The sequence below is a fragment of the Ranitomeya imitator genome, chromosome 5, assembly GCF_032444005.1.
Source record: "Ranitomeya imitator isolate aRanImi1 chromosome 5, aRanImi1.pri, whole genome shotgun sequence".
NCBI lineage: Eukaryota > Metazoa > Chordata > Amphibia > Anura > Dendrobatidae > Ranitomeya > Ranitomeya imitator.
Window position 1 is genome coordinate 451,646,285 of NC_091286.1, and position 16,715 is coordinate 451,662,999.

Consider the following 16,715-nt stretch of genomic DNA (forward strand, 5'->3'; position numbering starts at 1 on the left):
TCTGATTTGATTTTACCCTCTTCCTACTAAATAATATAACTGTCAATAATGTAATATTAATAATATTTATATTGCTATACCACCAACATATTTCTCAGACCATACAATTCAGAGGGGACATGTACAAATTATATAAGACTTTACTTAGGGGTGACAACCCTGCTGGTAAGTTCACAATCTATGAAGAAATAAGGAGGACACAAAAAGTAAAAAGTGCTGGTTGTGTATGGTTCAGCTATCATTCATTTTGATAAATATACCATATTTTGCGGTTTATAAGACGCACTCCAAATTTTGGGAAGGAAAATATGATTTTTTTTTTATAAAATGGTACATGTTATAATATGCTTTTGCTGTAGCTTACCTGGGGGGCAGTGGTGGTGGAGCGGGGTCCCAGGTGGAAGGGTTGCTGCAGGCAGGGGATCCTGCTGGCTCCGGGCTCGTAGGACGGGGTGTTTGGCGGCAGCAACAGTCGGGCCATGGCTGCGGGCCCCAAGCTGGTACATGTGGGGGTTCAGTGGGGCTCCATCAACATTTTGTGACAGCCTGGAACCCAGCACCTTCCATACTTTCTAATGTGGTGGACTCCGGGAAAATTACCGCCAGAGGTGGCACATGCACAATTGAGATATCGGAAGATGAGATCTTGGTGCTGAGATCTCAATTTGCGCATGCTCTGCCTCCAGCGAACATTTTCCCTGAGTCCACCACATAGAAGAGTATGGAAAGTGCGGGGCTCCGGGTTGTAACAAAATGTTGGCGAAGCCACCGCACCAATGAACAACTCGTCATACCAGTGTGGGGCCCACAGCCATCGTCCAATTCCTGCCTCCGCTGGCACCAGAAGCTTCGAGAAGCAACGACCCTGGATCCTACTCCACCACAGGCGGTAAGCTTCATCACAGCTACACTTTGGATTATAAGACGCACCCCCATTTTCCCAACAAATTTGAGGGAAAAAAGCTTATAATCCGAAAATTATGGTCAGGGCATGGAGAAAGATAATGAAGAGACCAGATTTTGAGGAAAAGTTAGGAAGTGAGAACGAAATAGAATAGTGAGGGGAGGTAGGCCAGTCTAGAGAAATCTTTTTTTGTGCACTCATAAAACCATTGATGCTGGGAATTAACAAATTTGTCCTGGGTGGTGCATTCCAGAGAACTGGCACAGAACAAGAGACATCTTGGAAACGGAAGTTTGATGCTTGGATTATGAAGGATTTTAGCCATAGATCATTAGTAGAACAGAGAGTATGGGTTGGGTGATAGACAGAGATGCAAGAGGACATTTAGGGGAATGCAAAAAAGTGGAGAGCTGTGTGGGTTATCGTGAGAAGTTTATATTGTACTCTGAAATGGATAGGCAACAAGTTCATAGACTGGCACAGGGTGGAGGCATTGGTGTAGTGTCTGGACATAAATGTAATCCTGGCACTGCATTCAAAAATAATTGGAGAGTATAACATGAGGGAGACCGATTAATAAACAGATGCAGTAGTCCAGGTGAGAATGAATAAGAGCAACAATAAGAGTTTTTGCTATGTCAAAGTTAAAAATAGGATGGATTCTCGAGAACTTTTTGAGGTGCATGTGACATGAGGGAGCAAGTGATTTAAAATAGGGAGGCAGTGAAAGAAAGCTCTGAGTCAAATATAAACCCTAAACAGTGAGTGCCCTGCTTGGGAGTTATTGTAGAACTAGCCACCGAAATGGCAATTTTGGGCTTAAGTAGGATAATAAAGGTATGAAACACAAGTAGTCCAGTTTTGGACAGAAAGAATGGTATCCGTGAGAGCAATAGAGCGGAGCATAGTGAGGAGTTTATGTTCCACATTTTAGTTACAGGTGTTTCTCAGAATCACCCGATCGCTAAGTGGCGTAGCGAGAAAAAAACCTCAAAAACATCAGAATTAGGTTTTTTTGGTTGCTGCTACATAGTAACATAGTTATTAAGGTTGAAGGAAGACTTTAAGTCCATCTAGTTCAACCCATAGCCTAACCTAACATGCCCTAACATGTTGATCCAGAGGAAGGCAAAAAAAAACATGTGGCAAAGAGTAACTCCACATTGCGGAAAAAATTTCCTTCCCAACTCCACATACGACAATCAGACTAGTTCCCTGAATCAACACCCTATCAAGGAATCTAGTATATATAACCTGTAACACTATACTTTTCAAGAAAGGCATCCAGTCCCCTCTTAAATTTAAGTAATGAATCACTCATTACTAGGGTTGAGCGAAACGGGTCGTTCATTTTCATAAGTCGCCAACTTTTGGCAAAGTCGGGTTTCATGAAACCCAACCCGATCCCTGTGTGGGGTCGGCCATGCAGTACGCGACTTTCACGCCAAAGTCGCGTTTCAATGACGCAAAAAGCGCCATTTCTCAGCCAATGAAGGTGGACGCAGAGTGTGGGCAGTGTGATGACATAGGTCTCAGTCCCCACCATCTTAGAGAAGGGTATTGCAGTGATTGGCTTGCTTTCTGCGGTGTCACAGGGGCTATAAAGGGGCGTTCCCGCCGACCGCCATCTTACTGCTGCTGATCTGAGCATAGGGAGAGGTTGCTGCCGCTTCATCAGAAGCAGGGATAGCGTTAGGCAGGGTACATTAACCCCCAAACCGCATGTGCTGGAGCGATTTCCACTGTCCAACACCACCTTTTCTTAGCAGGGACAGTGGAGGCTACATTTTTTTTTTCCTCAGCGCTCTAGCTCGTTGGGCTGTCCTAGAAGGCTCCCTGATAGCTGCAGTGCTGTTTGTACACCGCTGTGCAAACCAACTGCTTTTTTTAAAGCACAAATCCTGTTGCTCCTTCCTTTCTGCACAGCTTTCTTGTTTGCTTGTCCACACTTTTGACTTTTTTGTGCAGCAGTCCACTCCTTGTTATTGCTGCCTGCCATACATTGCTGAGTTTACTGCAGGGAGATAGTAATTGTAGGACAGTCCCTTTTTTTTTTTTTGTTTCGTTATATCTCTTCAAGCCACTTTCTGCCACAGAAAATATACTCTAATACAGTGGCCCAGATTTATTCACTAGTCTCCCTGAAGGAAAAAAAAAAGGTGCAGATTAAAATTGGCAAATCTGTATCAGTGGCAGTCCTGTGTGTGGCATCTGTGTCTCATTTTCTGGCACAGAAAACATACACTCTAACAGTGGGCCTGATTTCTTGCCAATTCTCCCATAAATAAAAAAAAAATAGTGGGAGATTAAGATTGGCAATTTTGCCTCAGTGCCAGTGCTGTGTGTGGCATCTGTCTCTAATTTTGTGCCACATTAAACCTAGTGTGTAATACTGGGCCAGATTTCTTTTAAATTCTCCCTGAAAAAAAAATAGTGGGAGATTAAGATTGGCATTTCTGCTTCAGTGCCACTCCTGTGTGTGCCACCTGTCTCAAATTTTGTGCCACATTAAACCTAGTGTGTAATACTGGGCCAGATTTCATTTCAATTCTCCCTGGAAAAAAAAGCAAATAGTGGGAGATTAAGATTGGCAATTCTGCCTCAGTGCCAGTGCTGTGTGTGGCATCTGTCTCTAATTTTGTGCCACAGAACATATACTGTATAAGAGTGGGCCACAATTCTTCAATATTCTCCCAGAAAAAATAAAAAGGGGGAGATTTTAATTGTTAGTGTCTGCATCAGCGTCAGTCCTGTTAGTGGCATATCTGTCTGCCACTGAAGCTGTGTACTGTTATACATTGGGCCTGATTTTCCCTGCAGTCTCACCCACCTATAAAGGGATATATAAATCCAACAGAAGTTTGAGTTCACCTTGTAACTGGTTTTACAGTAACAAATACCGTTAGTTTGGTTACGATTTTCAAACAATGAGGAAGTCTGGTGGAAGAGGTCGTGGCCGTGGGCGGTCATTGCCAGCTGGTAATGATGGTAGTGGTGGTGGAGCATCAGGTGGTTGTGGGAAAAGCAATATAGCACCTAAGTCTCGAGTTGTTAAGCCAGGTTCGTCGTCTGGCTACACAAGGCCTCGAACACTCCCTTTTCTGGGAGTAGGAAAACCGCTTTTAAAGCCGGAGCAGCAAGAACAAGTTTTGGCTTTCCATGCTGACTCAGCCTCTAGCTCTTTCGCCTCCTCTTCTGAAACTGCTAAATGTAAAAGCAGCGCGTCGTTAGTGGATGTTCACGGTCAGGGACAAGTCGCTTCCTTGTCTTCTTCACCAAGAACAACAGAGAAGGATGCGTCAGGCGACACAACGGGTTACTCCATGGAGCTCTGTACACATACCGTTCCTGGGTTAGAAAGTGAAACAGTTAACAGGCCATGCCCATTACAAGTTGAATCGGACATGGAGTGCACAGATGCACAGCCACAGCCAGATTACTATGCTGTTCCTTTGACTCAGACCAGGACATTGCCCTCGCAGTGTACTGACCCAGAATCAGACCCTGATGAGACTATGGTGCCCCGTCACGAACACTATACCACCGGCTTACATGGTGACACAGACGAAGTGGCACATGAGATAGAAGAGGAGGTCATAGATGACCCAGTTGTTGACCCCGATTGGCAGCCATTGGGGGAACAGCGTGCAGGCGGCAGTAGCTCTGAAGCGGAGGAGGAGGAGCCGCAGAAGGCATCAACATCGCAACAGGTTCCATCTGCCAGGCCCGTATCTGGCCAAAAACGCTGGGCAAAACCAAAACCAGTTGTAGGACAGCGTGGCCATCCAGTTAAAGAAGCTCAGTCTGCAATGTCTGGCATTTTTTTAAACAACATCCAAATGATCAGAGCAAAGTCATCTGTCAAAAATGTTCAACTACCTTAAGCAGAGGTCAGAATCTTAAAAGTCTAAATACAAGTTGCATGCGTAGACATTTAAGAACCATGCATTTGCAAGCCTGGACTCACTACCAAACGTCCCTTAAGGTTGTAGCACCCTCGGCCAATGAAGCTAGTCAGCAACGCTACATCCCTTCCCTCACTGTAAGCCCACCATTTCCCGCACCACCTGCAGTAAATGTGCAGATTTCGTCGCCATGCCAAAGCAGTCAGGGAATCAACAGTTTCATAGTAGGAAACACTGCATGTAGGGCACCAGCAAGAATACCATCTCCAACCCTCTCTCAGTCTGCCATGTCCACCGGCACCCCCGCTAGTTCCACCATCTGCAGCTCTCCAGTCCAGCTCACCCTACATGAGACTCTCGTCAGGAAAAGGAAGTACTCATCCTCGCATCCGCGTACACAGGGTTTGAACGCCCACATTGCTAGACTAATCTCATTAGAGATGATGCCCTACCGGTTAGTTGAAAGCGAAGCTTTCAAAGCCCTGATGGACTATGCTGAACCACGCTACGAGCTACCCAGTCGACACTTCTTTTCGAGAAAAGCCATCCCAGCCCTCCACCAACATGTAAAAGACCGCATCGTCCATGCACTCAGGCAATCTGTGAGTACAAAGGTGCACCTGACAACAGATGCATGGACCAGTAGGCATGGCCAGGGACGTTACGTGTCCATCACGGCACACTAGGTTAACGTGGTGGATGCAGGGTCCACAGGGGACAGCAATATTGGGACAGTTCTGCCTAGCCCACGGTCTAGGAAACAGTTGGCTGTAGGCGTTCGCCCCCCCTCCTCCTCCTCCTCGTCCTCCTGCAGAAGCGAGAGCTCGTCCACAGACCGCAGTCGCACGAGCACTCCATCCGCAGCTGCCACTGTTGCACACGAGGTGTCCCATTATGGGACAGCTAGTGGCAAGCGTCAGCAGGCTGTATTGGCAATGAAGTGTTTGGGCGACAACAGACACACCGCAGAAGTTCTGTCCGAGTTCTTGCAGAAAGAAACTCAGTCATGGCTGGGCAGTGTACATCTTGAGGCAGGCAAGGTAGTGAGTGATAACGGAATGAATTTTATGGCTGCCATAGCCCTTTCCCAACTGAAGCACATTCCTTGCCTGGCTCACACCTTAAACCTGGTGGTGCAGTGCTTCTTGAAAAGTTATCCGGGGTTACCTGACCTGCTCCTCAAAGTGCGCAGACTTTGCACGCATATCCGCCGTTCGCCCGTACACTCCAGCCGTATGCAGAACCATCAGCGGTCTTTGAACCTTCCCCAGCATCGCCTAATCATCGACGTTGCAACAAGGTGGAACTCCACACTGCACATGCTTCAGAGACTGTGCGAACAGAGGCGTGCTGTTATGTATTTGTGGGAGGATACACATACACGGGCAGGCAGTTGGATGGCAGACATGGAGTTGTCAGGTGTGCAGTGGTCAAAGGTACAAGACCTGTGTCAAGTCCTTCAGTGTTTTGAGGAATGCACACGGCTGGTTAGTGCAGACAACGCCATAATAAGCATGAGCATCCCCCTAATGCGTCTGCTGATGCAAAGTTTGACGCACATAAAGGAGCAGGCGTCTGCAGCCGAGGAAGAGGAAAGCCTTGATGACAGTCAGCCATTGTCTGGTCAGGGCAATCTACAGGACGAGGTAGCGGGCGAAGAGGAGGAGGACGAGGAGGATGATGGGGATGAATATTTTTTGAATGAGGAAGCTTCTCCGGGGCCAATAGAAATTGGTGGCGTTGCAAGGCCGGGTTCAGGTTTTTTGAGGGAGACAAGTGACGTAGATTTGCCTGAAACTGCCCCTCAACCCAGCACAACCGCAGATTTGACAACTGGAAGTTTGGCCCACATGGCGGATTATGCCTTACGTATCCTCAAAAGGGACCCACGCATTATTAAAATGATGACCGATGACGATTACTGGTTGGCCTGCCTCCTTGATCCTCGCTATAAAGGCAAATTGCAAAATATCATGCCACATGAGAACCTCGAACAAATATTAGCAACCAAACAAGCAACTCTGGTAGACCGTTTGATTCAGGCATTCCCAGCACACAGCGCCGGTGATGGTTCTCACACGAGCTGCAGGGGGCAACAGTGCAGAGGTGTTAGAGTTGCACAAATCAGAAGTGGCGTTGGACAGAGGGGTTTTCTGACCAGGTTGTGGAGTGATTTCGCAATGACCGCTGACAGGACAGGTACTGCAGCATCAATTTAAAGTGACAGGAGACAACATTTGTCCAGTATGGTTAGTAACTATTTTTCATCCCTTATCGATGTTCTCCCTCAACCGTCATTCCCATTTGATTACTGGGCATCCAAAATAGACACCTGGCCTGAATTGGCAGAATATGCATTGCAGGAGCTTGCTTGCCCAGCAGCTAGTGTGCTATCAGAAAGAGTATTTAGTGCTGCCGGTTCAATATTGACCGAAAAAAGGACTCGTCTGGCTACCCAAAATGTTGATGATCTATCCTTCATTAAAATGAACCACTCATGGATTTCTAATTATTTTGCCCCACCTTTCCCGGCTGACACCTAGCTTTCCTATAAAAAGGTCTTGCTTGTGGACTGGTCTTAAGGTACCTTCACACATAACGATATTGTTAACGATATCGTTGCTTTTTGTGACGTAGCAACGATATCGTTAATAAAATCGTTATGTGTGACAGCGACCAACGATCAGGCCCCTGCTGGGAGATCGTTGGTCGCTGAAGAAAGTCCAGAACTTTATTTCGTCGCTGGACTCCCTGCTGACATCGCTGGATCGGCGTGAGTGACACCGATCCAGCGATGTCTTCACTGGTAACCAGGGTAAACATCGGGTAACTAAGCGCAGGGCCGCGCTTAGTAACCCGATGTTTACCCTGGTTACCATCCTAAAAGTAAAAAAAACAAACAGTACATACTTACCTACCGCTGTCTGTCCTCCAGCGCTGTGCTCTGCACTCCTCCTGTACTGGCTGTGAGCGTCGGTCAGCCGGAAAGCAGAGCGGTGACGTCACCGCTCTGCTTTCCGGCCGCTGTGCTCACACAGACAGTACAGGAGGAGTGCAGAGCACAGCGCTGGAGGACAGACAGCGTTGGGTAAGTATGTACTGTTTGTTTTTTTTTACTTTTAGGATGGTAACCAGGGTAAACATCGGGTTACTAAGCGCGGCCCTGCGCTTAGTTACCCGATGTTTACCCTGGTTACCGGCATCGTTGGTCGCTGGAGAGCGGTCTGTGTGACAGCTCTCCAGCGACCAAACAGCGACGCTGCAGCGATCCGGATCGTTGTCGGTATCGCTGCAGCGTCGCTTAATGTGAAGGGGCCTTTACTGACTGTTCCAATCTCTTAATCTGCAGCAGCTGTTTGTCCAGCATACGACATGTTTACACCTCCCTAAATGCGCTAACTCCCCCCCACGGGGCCTTGGTCTCGCCACTTGGCGCAAGCACCCGTGAGAGTGCCGTTTGTCTGAAGAGGTGGGTGTGCCCGCTTTTGGCCGACGGCACTGCCACTGGGTCCCTCATAGTACAATAAAGTGTCTCTGGCGGTGGTGGCGCGCAACCAACGTCAGACACACCGTTGTAACATGAAGGGCCCTGGGCCTGTACCGCCGGCCACAAGAGAGTTTCCCCCCCCCCCAGCTCAAACAGTGCTCTACCACTTGCAAAATTATCTCTCACAGCTCCACCAATGTTTAGTCTATGCACTAACATCCTTCAATGCCTGGCACTGACAATACCAATTTGTTGACATGTATGATGCTAGTTAAAATAGTCAGGGTCAGTGTCCTATATTGACACCAGTAAATACTTAGCGGCGCCAAATTACTATGTCTGAAACGCAGCAGAGGAACCCACCCCTGTGCCTAAGTATGCCACCCTTTTTTTTTGGCTATTGTAAGTATGCCACCCTTTTTTTTTTTTGGGCTATTGCCTTTCTCCTTGAACCAAGAAAGGCAATAGCCGAAATGCGTGTCGGGGGGGGGGGGGGGGGGGGACCGGGGTGAGGTGCCAGTCTACGCCAGGACTTTTTTCATATTGACCAGTATGTATAGCAGTTGTATTTACTGTGTATGCGTTTTTATATACAATCTTTTGGACCTATGTGTCTAATACAGGTATATATACTTCATTAACTTGCATAGTTATTTTGATCTCTTATGATACCTGTTTCGGTCTCAATATGGATGTACCGTATATACTCGAGTATAAGCCGACCCGAGTATAAGCCGACCCCCCTAATTTTGCCACAAAAAACTGGGAAAACTTATTGACTCGAGTATAAGCCTAGGGTGGAAATGCAGCATTTACCGGTGAATTTCAAAAATAAAAATAGATCATTATTTCCCCATAGCTGTGCCATATAGTGCTCTGCACCGTTCATATTTCCCCATAGCTGTGCCCCATATACAATGCTCTGCACCGTTCATTTTGTCCCATAGCTCTGCCCCATACAGTGCTCTTAGCGGCGCCAAATTACTATATCTGAAACTCAGCAGAGGAACCCACCCCTGTACCTAAGTATGCCACCCTTTTTTTTTTGGCTATTGTAAGTATGCCACCCTTTTTTTTTTTTTGGCTATTGCCTTTCTCCTTGAACCAAGAAAGGCAATAGCCGAAATGCGCGTCGGGGGGGACAGGGGTGAGGTGCCAGTCTACGCCAGGACTTTTTCCATATTGACCAGTATGTATAGCAGTTGTATTTACTGTGTATGCGTTTTTATATACAATCTTTTGGACCTATGTGTCTAATACAGGTATATATACTTCATTAACTTGCATAGTTATTTTGATCTCTTATGATACCTGTTTCGGTCTCAATATGGATGTACCGTATATACTCGAGTATAAGCCGACCCGAGTATAAGCCGACCCCCCTAATTTTGCCACAAAAAACTGGGAAAACTTATTGACTCGAGTATAAGCCTAGGGTGGAAATGCAGCATTTACCGGTGAATTTCAAAAATAAAAATAGATCATTATTTCCCCATAGCTGTGCCATATAGTGCTCTGCACCGTTCATATTTCCCCATAGCTGTGCCCCATATACAATGCTCTGCACCGTTCATTTTGTCCCATAGCTCTGCCCCATACAGTGCTCTGCACCGTTCATTATTGCCCCATATCTGTGCCCCATATATGCTCTGCACCGTTCATTATTGTCCCATATCTGTGCCCCATATATGCTCTGCACCGTTCATTATTGCCCCATATCTGTGCCCCATATATGCTCTGCACCGTTCATTATTGTCCCATATCTGTGCCCCATATATGCTCTGCACCGTTCATTATTGTCCCATATCTGTGCCCCATATATGCTCTGCACCGTTCATTATTGTCCCATATCTGTGCCCCATATATGCTCTGCACCGTTCATTATTGCCCCATATCTGTGCCCCATATATGCTCTGCACCGTTCATTATTGTCCCATATCTGTGCCCCATATATGCTCTGCACCGTTCATTATTGCCCCATATCTGTGCCCCATATATGCTCTGCACCGTTCATTATTGTCCCATATCTGTGCCCCATATATGCTCTGCACCGTTCATTATTGTCCCATATCTGTGCCCCATATATGCTCTGCACCGTTCATTATTGCCCCATATCTGTGCCCCATATATGCTCTGCACCGTTCATTATTGCCCCATATCTGTGCCCCGTTCATTTTGTCCCATAGATGCTCCATATAAATCTGTGCCATGGCCGCTGCTGCTGCTGCAATAAAAGAAAAAAACACATACTCACCTTTCTTGCTTGCAGCTCCCGGCGTCCGGTCTCGGCGCCTCCATCTTCCCGGCGTCTCTCTCCGCTCTGACTGATCAGGCAGAGGGCGCCGCACACTATATGCATCATCATGCCCTCTGACCTGAACAGTCAGAGCTCAGACGTCGGGAAGATGGAGCGACGCCCGGCGGCTGGAACGCGGACAGGTGAATATAAAATACTTACCTAGTCCCAGCGATCCTGACGCTCCCTCTGCCTGGTCTTCGGTGCCGCAGCTTCTTTCTCTATCAGCGGTCACCGGCAACGCTGATTAGAGAAATGAATACGCGGCTCCACCCCTATGGGAGGTGGAGCTGTTATGGCTGGCAATCAGGCAACACAGCGTGCAGTAATCAGCGCACATACAGAGATCTGGCAATAACCAAAAACAATAGGACGAGCTCTGAGACGTGGAATCTCTGTAGACTGCAGTACCTGATCTATCCTCACACAACTATAAGCAGCAGTGGATTGCGCCTATCAACTACCTATGCAACTCGGCACTGCCTGAGGAGCTGACTAGCCTGAAGATAGAAATACAAGCCTGACTTACCTCAGAGAAATACCCCAAAGGAATAGGCAGCCCCCCACATATAATGACTGTTAGCAAGATGAAAAGACAAACGTAGGAATGAAATAGATTCAGCAAAGTGAGGCCCGATATTCTAGACAGAGCGAGGATAGCAAAGAGAACTATGCAGTCTACAAAAAACCCTAAAACGTAAACCACGCAAAGGGGCAAAAAGACCCACCGTGCCGAACTAACAGCACGGCGGTGCACCCCTTTGCTTCTCAGAGCTTCCAGCAAAAGTTAATAGCAAGCTGGACAGAAAAAACAGAAAACAAACTAGAAGCACTTATCTAGCAGAGCAGCAGGCCCAAGGAAAGATGCAGTAGCTCAGATCCAACACTGGAACATTGACAAGGAGCAAGGAAGACAGACTCAGGTGGAGCTAAATAGCAAGGCAGCCAACGAGCTCACCAAAACACCTGAGGGAGGAAGCCCAGAGACTGCAATACCACTTGTGACCACAGAAGTGAACTCAGCCACAGAATTCACAACAGTACCCCCCCCTTGAGGAGGGGTCACCGAACCCTCACCAGAACCCCCAGGCCGACCAGGATGAGCCACATGAAAGGCACGAACAAGATCTGGGGCATGGACATCAGAGGCAAAAACCCAGGAATTATCTTCCTGAGCATAACCCTTCCATTTGACCAGATACTGGAGTTTCCGTCTAGAGACACGAGAATCCAAAATCTTCTCCACAATATACTCCAATTCCCCCTCCACCAAAACAGGGGCAGGAGGCTCCACAGATGGAACCATAGGTGCCACGTATCTCCTCAACAACGACCTATGGAATACATTATGTATGGAAAAGGAGTCTGGGAGGGTCAGACGAAAAGACACCGGATTGAGAATCTCAGAAATCCTATACGGACCAATAAAACGAGGTTTAAATTTAGGAGAGGAAACCTTCATAGGAATATGACGAGAAGATAACCAAACCAGATCCCCAACACGAAGTCGGGGTCCCACACGGCGTCTGCGATTAGCGAAAAGCTGAGCCTTCTCCTGGGACAAGGTCAAATTGTCCACTACCTGAGTCCAGATCTGCTGCAACCTGTCCACCACATAATCCACACCAGGACAGTCCGAAGACTCAACCTGTCCTGAAGAGAAACGAGGATGGAACCCAGAATTGCAGAAAAATGGAGAGACCAAGGTAGCCCAGCTGGCCCGATTATTAAGGGCGAACTCAGCCAACGGCAAAAATGACACCCAATCATCCTGGTCAGCGGAAACAAAACATCTCAGATATGTTTCCAAGGTCTGATTGGTTCGTTCGGTCTGGCCATTAGTCTGAGGATGGAAGGCCGAGGAAAAAGATAGTTCAATGCCCATCCTACCACAAAAGGCTCGCCAGAACCTCGAGACAAACTGGGAACCTCTGTCAGAAACAATATTCTCAGGAATGCCATGTAAACGAACCACATGCTGGAAGAACAAAGGCACCAAATCAGAGGAGGAAGGCAATTTAACCAAGGGCACCAGATGGACCATTTTAGAAAAGCGATCACAGACCACCCAAATGACCGACATTTTTTGAGAAACGGGAAGGTCAGAAATGAAATCCATCGAAATATGTGTCCAAGGCCTCTTCGGGACCGGCAAGGGCAAAAGCAACCCACTGGCACGTGAACAGCAGGGCTTAGCCCTAGCACAAATTCCACAGGACTGCACAAAAGCACGCACATCCCGTGACAGAGATGGCCACCAGAAGGATCTAGCAACCAACTCCCTGGTACCAAAGATTCCTGGATGACCGGCCAGCACCGAACAATGAAGTTCAGAGATAACTTTACTAGTCCACCTATCAGGGACGAACAGTTTCTCGGCCGGACAACGATCAGGTTTATTAGCCTGAAATTTCTGCAACACTCTCCGCAAATCAGGGGAGATGGCCGACACAATGACTCCTTCCTTGAGGATACTCGCCGGCTCAGATAACCCCGGAGAGTCGGGCACAAAACTCCTAGACAGAGCATCCGCCTTCACATTTTTAGAGCCCGGAAGGTATGAAATCACAAAATCAAAACGAGCAAAAAATAACGACCAACGGGCCTGTCTAGGATTCAAGCGCTTGGCAGACTCAAGATAAGTAAGGTTCTTATGATCAGTCAAAACCACCACGCGATGCTTAGCACCCTCAAGCCAATGACGCCACTCCTCGAATGCCCACTTCATGGCCAGCAACTCTCGGTTGCCCACATCATAATTACGCTCAGCAGCAGAAAATTTCCTGGAAAAGAAAGCACATGGTTTGAACACTGAGCAACCAGAACCACTCTGTGACAAAACCGCCCCTGCACCAATCTCAGAAGCATCAACCTCGACCTGGAACGGAAGAGAAACATCAGGTTGACACAACACAGGGGCACAGCAAAAACGACGCTTCAACTCCTGAAAAGCTTCCACGGCAACAGAAGACCAATTAACCAAATCAGCACCCTTCTTGGTCAAATCGGTCAATGGTCTGGCAATGCTAGAAAAATTACAGATGAAGCGACGATAAAAATTAGCAAAGCCCAGGAATTTCTGCAGACTTTTTAGAGATGTCGGCTGAGTCCAATCCTGGATGGCCTGAACCTTAACCGGATCCATCTCGATAGTAGAAGGGGAAAAGATGAACCCCAAAAATGAAACTTTCTGCACACCGAAGAGACACTTTGATCCCTTCACGAACAAGGAATTAGCACGCAGTACCTGGAAAACCATTCTGACTTGCTTCACATGAGACTCCCAATCATCTGAGAAGATCAAAATGTCATCCAAGTAAACAATCAAGAATTTATCCAGATACTCACGGAAAATGTCATGCATAAAAGACTGAAAAACAGATGGAGCATTGGCAAGTCCGAACGGCATCACCAGATACTCAAAATGACCCTCGGGCGTATTAAATGCCGTTTTCCATTCATCTCCCTGCCTGATTCTCACCAGATTATACGCACCACGAAGATCAATCTTAGTAAACCAACTAGCCCCCTTAATCCGAGCAAACAAGTCAGAAATCAATGGCAAGGGATACTGAAACTTAACAGTGATCTTATTAAGAAGGCGGTAATCAATACACGGTCTTAGCGAACCATCCTTCTTGGCTACAAAAAAGAACCCTGCTCCCAATGGTGACGACGATGGGCGAATATGTCCCTTCTCCAGGGACTCCTTCACATAACTGCGCATAGCGGTGTGTTCAGGTACGGACAAATTAAATAAACGACCCTTAGGGAATTTACTACCAGGAATCAAATCGATAGCACAATCACAATTCCTATGCGGAGGTAGGGCATCAGACTTGGACTCTTCAAATACATCCTGAAAGTCCGACAAGAACTCTGGGATGTCAGAAGGAATGGATGACGAAATAGACAAAAATGGAACATCACCATGTACTCCCTGACAACCCCAGCTGGTTACCGACATAGAGTTCCAATCCAATACTGGATTATGGGTTTGTAGCCATGGCAACCCCAACACGACCACATCATGCAAATTATGCAGTACCAAAAAGCGAATAACTTCCTGATGTGCAGGAGCCATGCACATGGTCAGCTGGGCCCAGTACTGAGGCTTATTCTTGGCCAAAGGTGTAGCATCAATTCCTCTCAACGGAATAGGACACCGCAAAGGCTCCAAGAAAAATCCACAACGTTTAGCATAATCCAAATCCATCAGATTCAGGGCAGCGCCTGAATCCACAAACGCCATGACAGAATATGATGACAAAGAGCACATTAAGGTAATGGACAAAAGGAATTTGGACTGTACAGTACCAATAACGGCAGAGCTATCGAACCGCCTAGTGCGTTTAGGACAATTAGAAATAGCATGAGTAGAATCACCACAATAGAAACACAGTCTGTTCAGACGTCTGTGTTCGTGCCGTTCTACTTTAGTCATAGTCCTGTCGCACTGCATAGGCTCAGGCTTACTCTCAGACAATACCGCCAGATGGTGCACAGATTTACGCTCGCGCAAGCGACGACCGATCTGAATGGCCAAGGACATAGACTCATTCAAACCAGCAGGCATAGGAAATCCCACCATTACATCCTTAAGAGCTTCAGAGAGACCCTTTCTGAACAAAGCCGCTAGTGCAGATTCATTCCACAGAGTGAGTACTGACCATTTCCTAAATTTCTGACAATATACTTCTATATCATCCTGACCCTGGCATAAAGCCAGCAGATTTTTCTCAGCTTGATCCACTGAATTAGGCTCATCGTAAAGCAATCCCAGCGCCTGGAAAAATGCATCAACATTACTCAATGCAGAATCTCCTGGTGCAAGAGAAAACGCCCAGTCCTGTGGGTCGCCGCGCAAAAAAGAAATAATAATCAAAACTTGTTGAATAGGATTACCAGAAGAATGAGGTTTCAAGGCCAAAAATAGCTTACAATTATTTCTGAAGCTCAGGAACTTAGTTCTGTCACCAAAAAACAAATCAGGAATCGGAATTCTTGGTTCTAGCATCGATTTCTGATCAATAGTATCTTGAATCTTTTGTACATTTACAACGAGATTATCCATTGAGGAGCACAGAGCCTGAATATCCATGTCCACAGCTGTGTCCTGAAGCACTCTAATGTCTAGGGGAAAAAAAAGACTGAAGACAGAGCTAAGAAAAATAAATGATGTCAGGATTTCTTTTTTCCCTCTATTGGAAATCATTGGAGGGCTCCTTGTACTGTTATGGCTGGCAATCAGGCAACACAGCGTGCAGTAATCAGCGCACATACAGAGATCTGGCAATAACCAAAAACAATAGGACGAGCTCTGAGACGTGGAATCTCTGTAGACTGCAGTACCTGATCTATCCTCACACAACTATAAGCAGCAGTGGATTGCGCCTATCAACTACCTATGCAACTCGGCACTGCCTGAGGAGCTGACTAGCCTGAAGATAGAAATACAAGCCTGACTTACCTCAGAGAAATACCCCAAAGGAATAGGCAGCCCCCCACATATAATGACTGTTAGCAAGATGAAAAGACAAACGTAGGAATGAAATAGATTCAGCAAAGTGAGGCCCGATATTCTAGACAGAGCGAGGATAGCAAAGAGAACTATGCAGTCTACAAAAAACCCTAAAACGTAAACCACGCAAAGGGGCAAAAAGACCCACCGTGCCGAACTAACAGCACGGCGGTGCACCCCTTTGCTTCTCAGAGCTTCCAGCAAAAGTTAATAGCAAGCTGGACAGAAAAAACAGAAAACAAACTAGAAGCACTTATCTAGCAGAGCAGCAGGCCCAAGGAAAGATGCAGTAGCTCAGATCCAACACTGGAACATTGACAAGGAGCAAGGAAGACAGACTCAGGTGGAGCTAAATAGCAAGGCAGCCAACGAGCTCACCAAAACACCTGAGGGAGGAAGCCCAGAGACTGCAATACCACTTGTGACCACAGAAGTGAACTCAGCCACAGAATTCACAACATGGAGCCGCCTATTCATTTTTCTAATGAGCGGTCCCATGTGACCGCTGAAGAGGGGAAGAACTGCAGCACCGAAGACCGTGGGACGGCAGAGGGAGCGCCAGGATCGCTGGGACTAGGTAAGTATGCCTCAGCGCCCTCTCC

General features: G+C 47.0%; 1 protein-coding gene across 1 annotated transcript in view; it reads left to right on the forward strand.

Moving 5' to 3' along the window:
- Positions 1 to 16,715, forward strand: part of MCF2L2 (MCF.2 cell line derived transforming sequence-like 2) — a 516,938-nt gene that overhangs the window by 368,700 nt on the left and 131,523 nt on the right. The window lies entirely within an intron of this gene.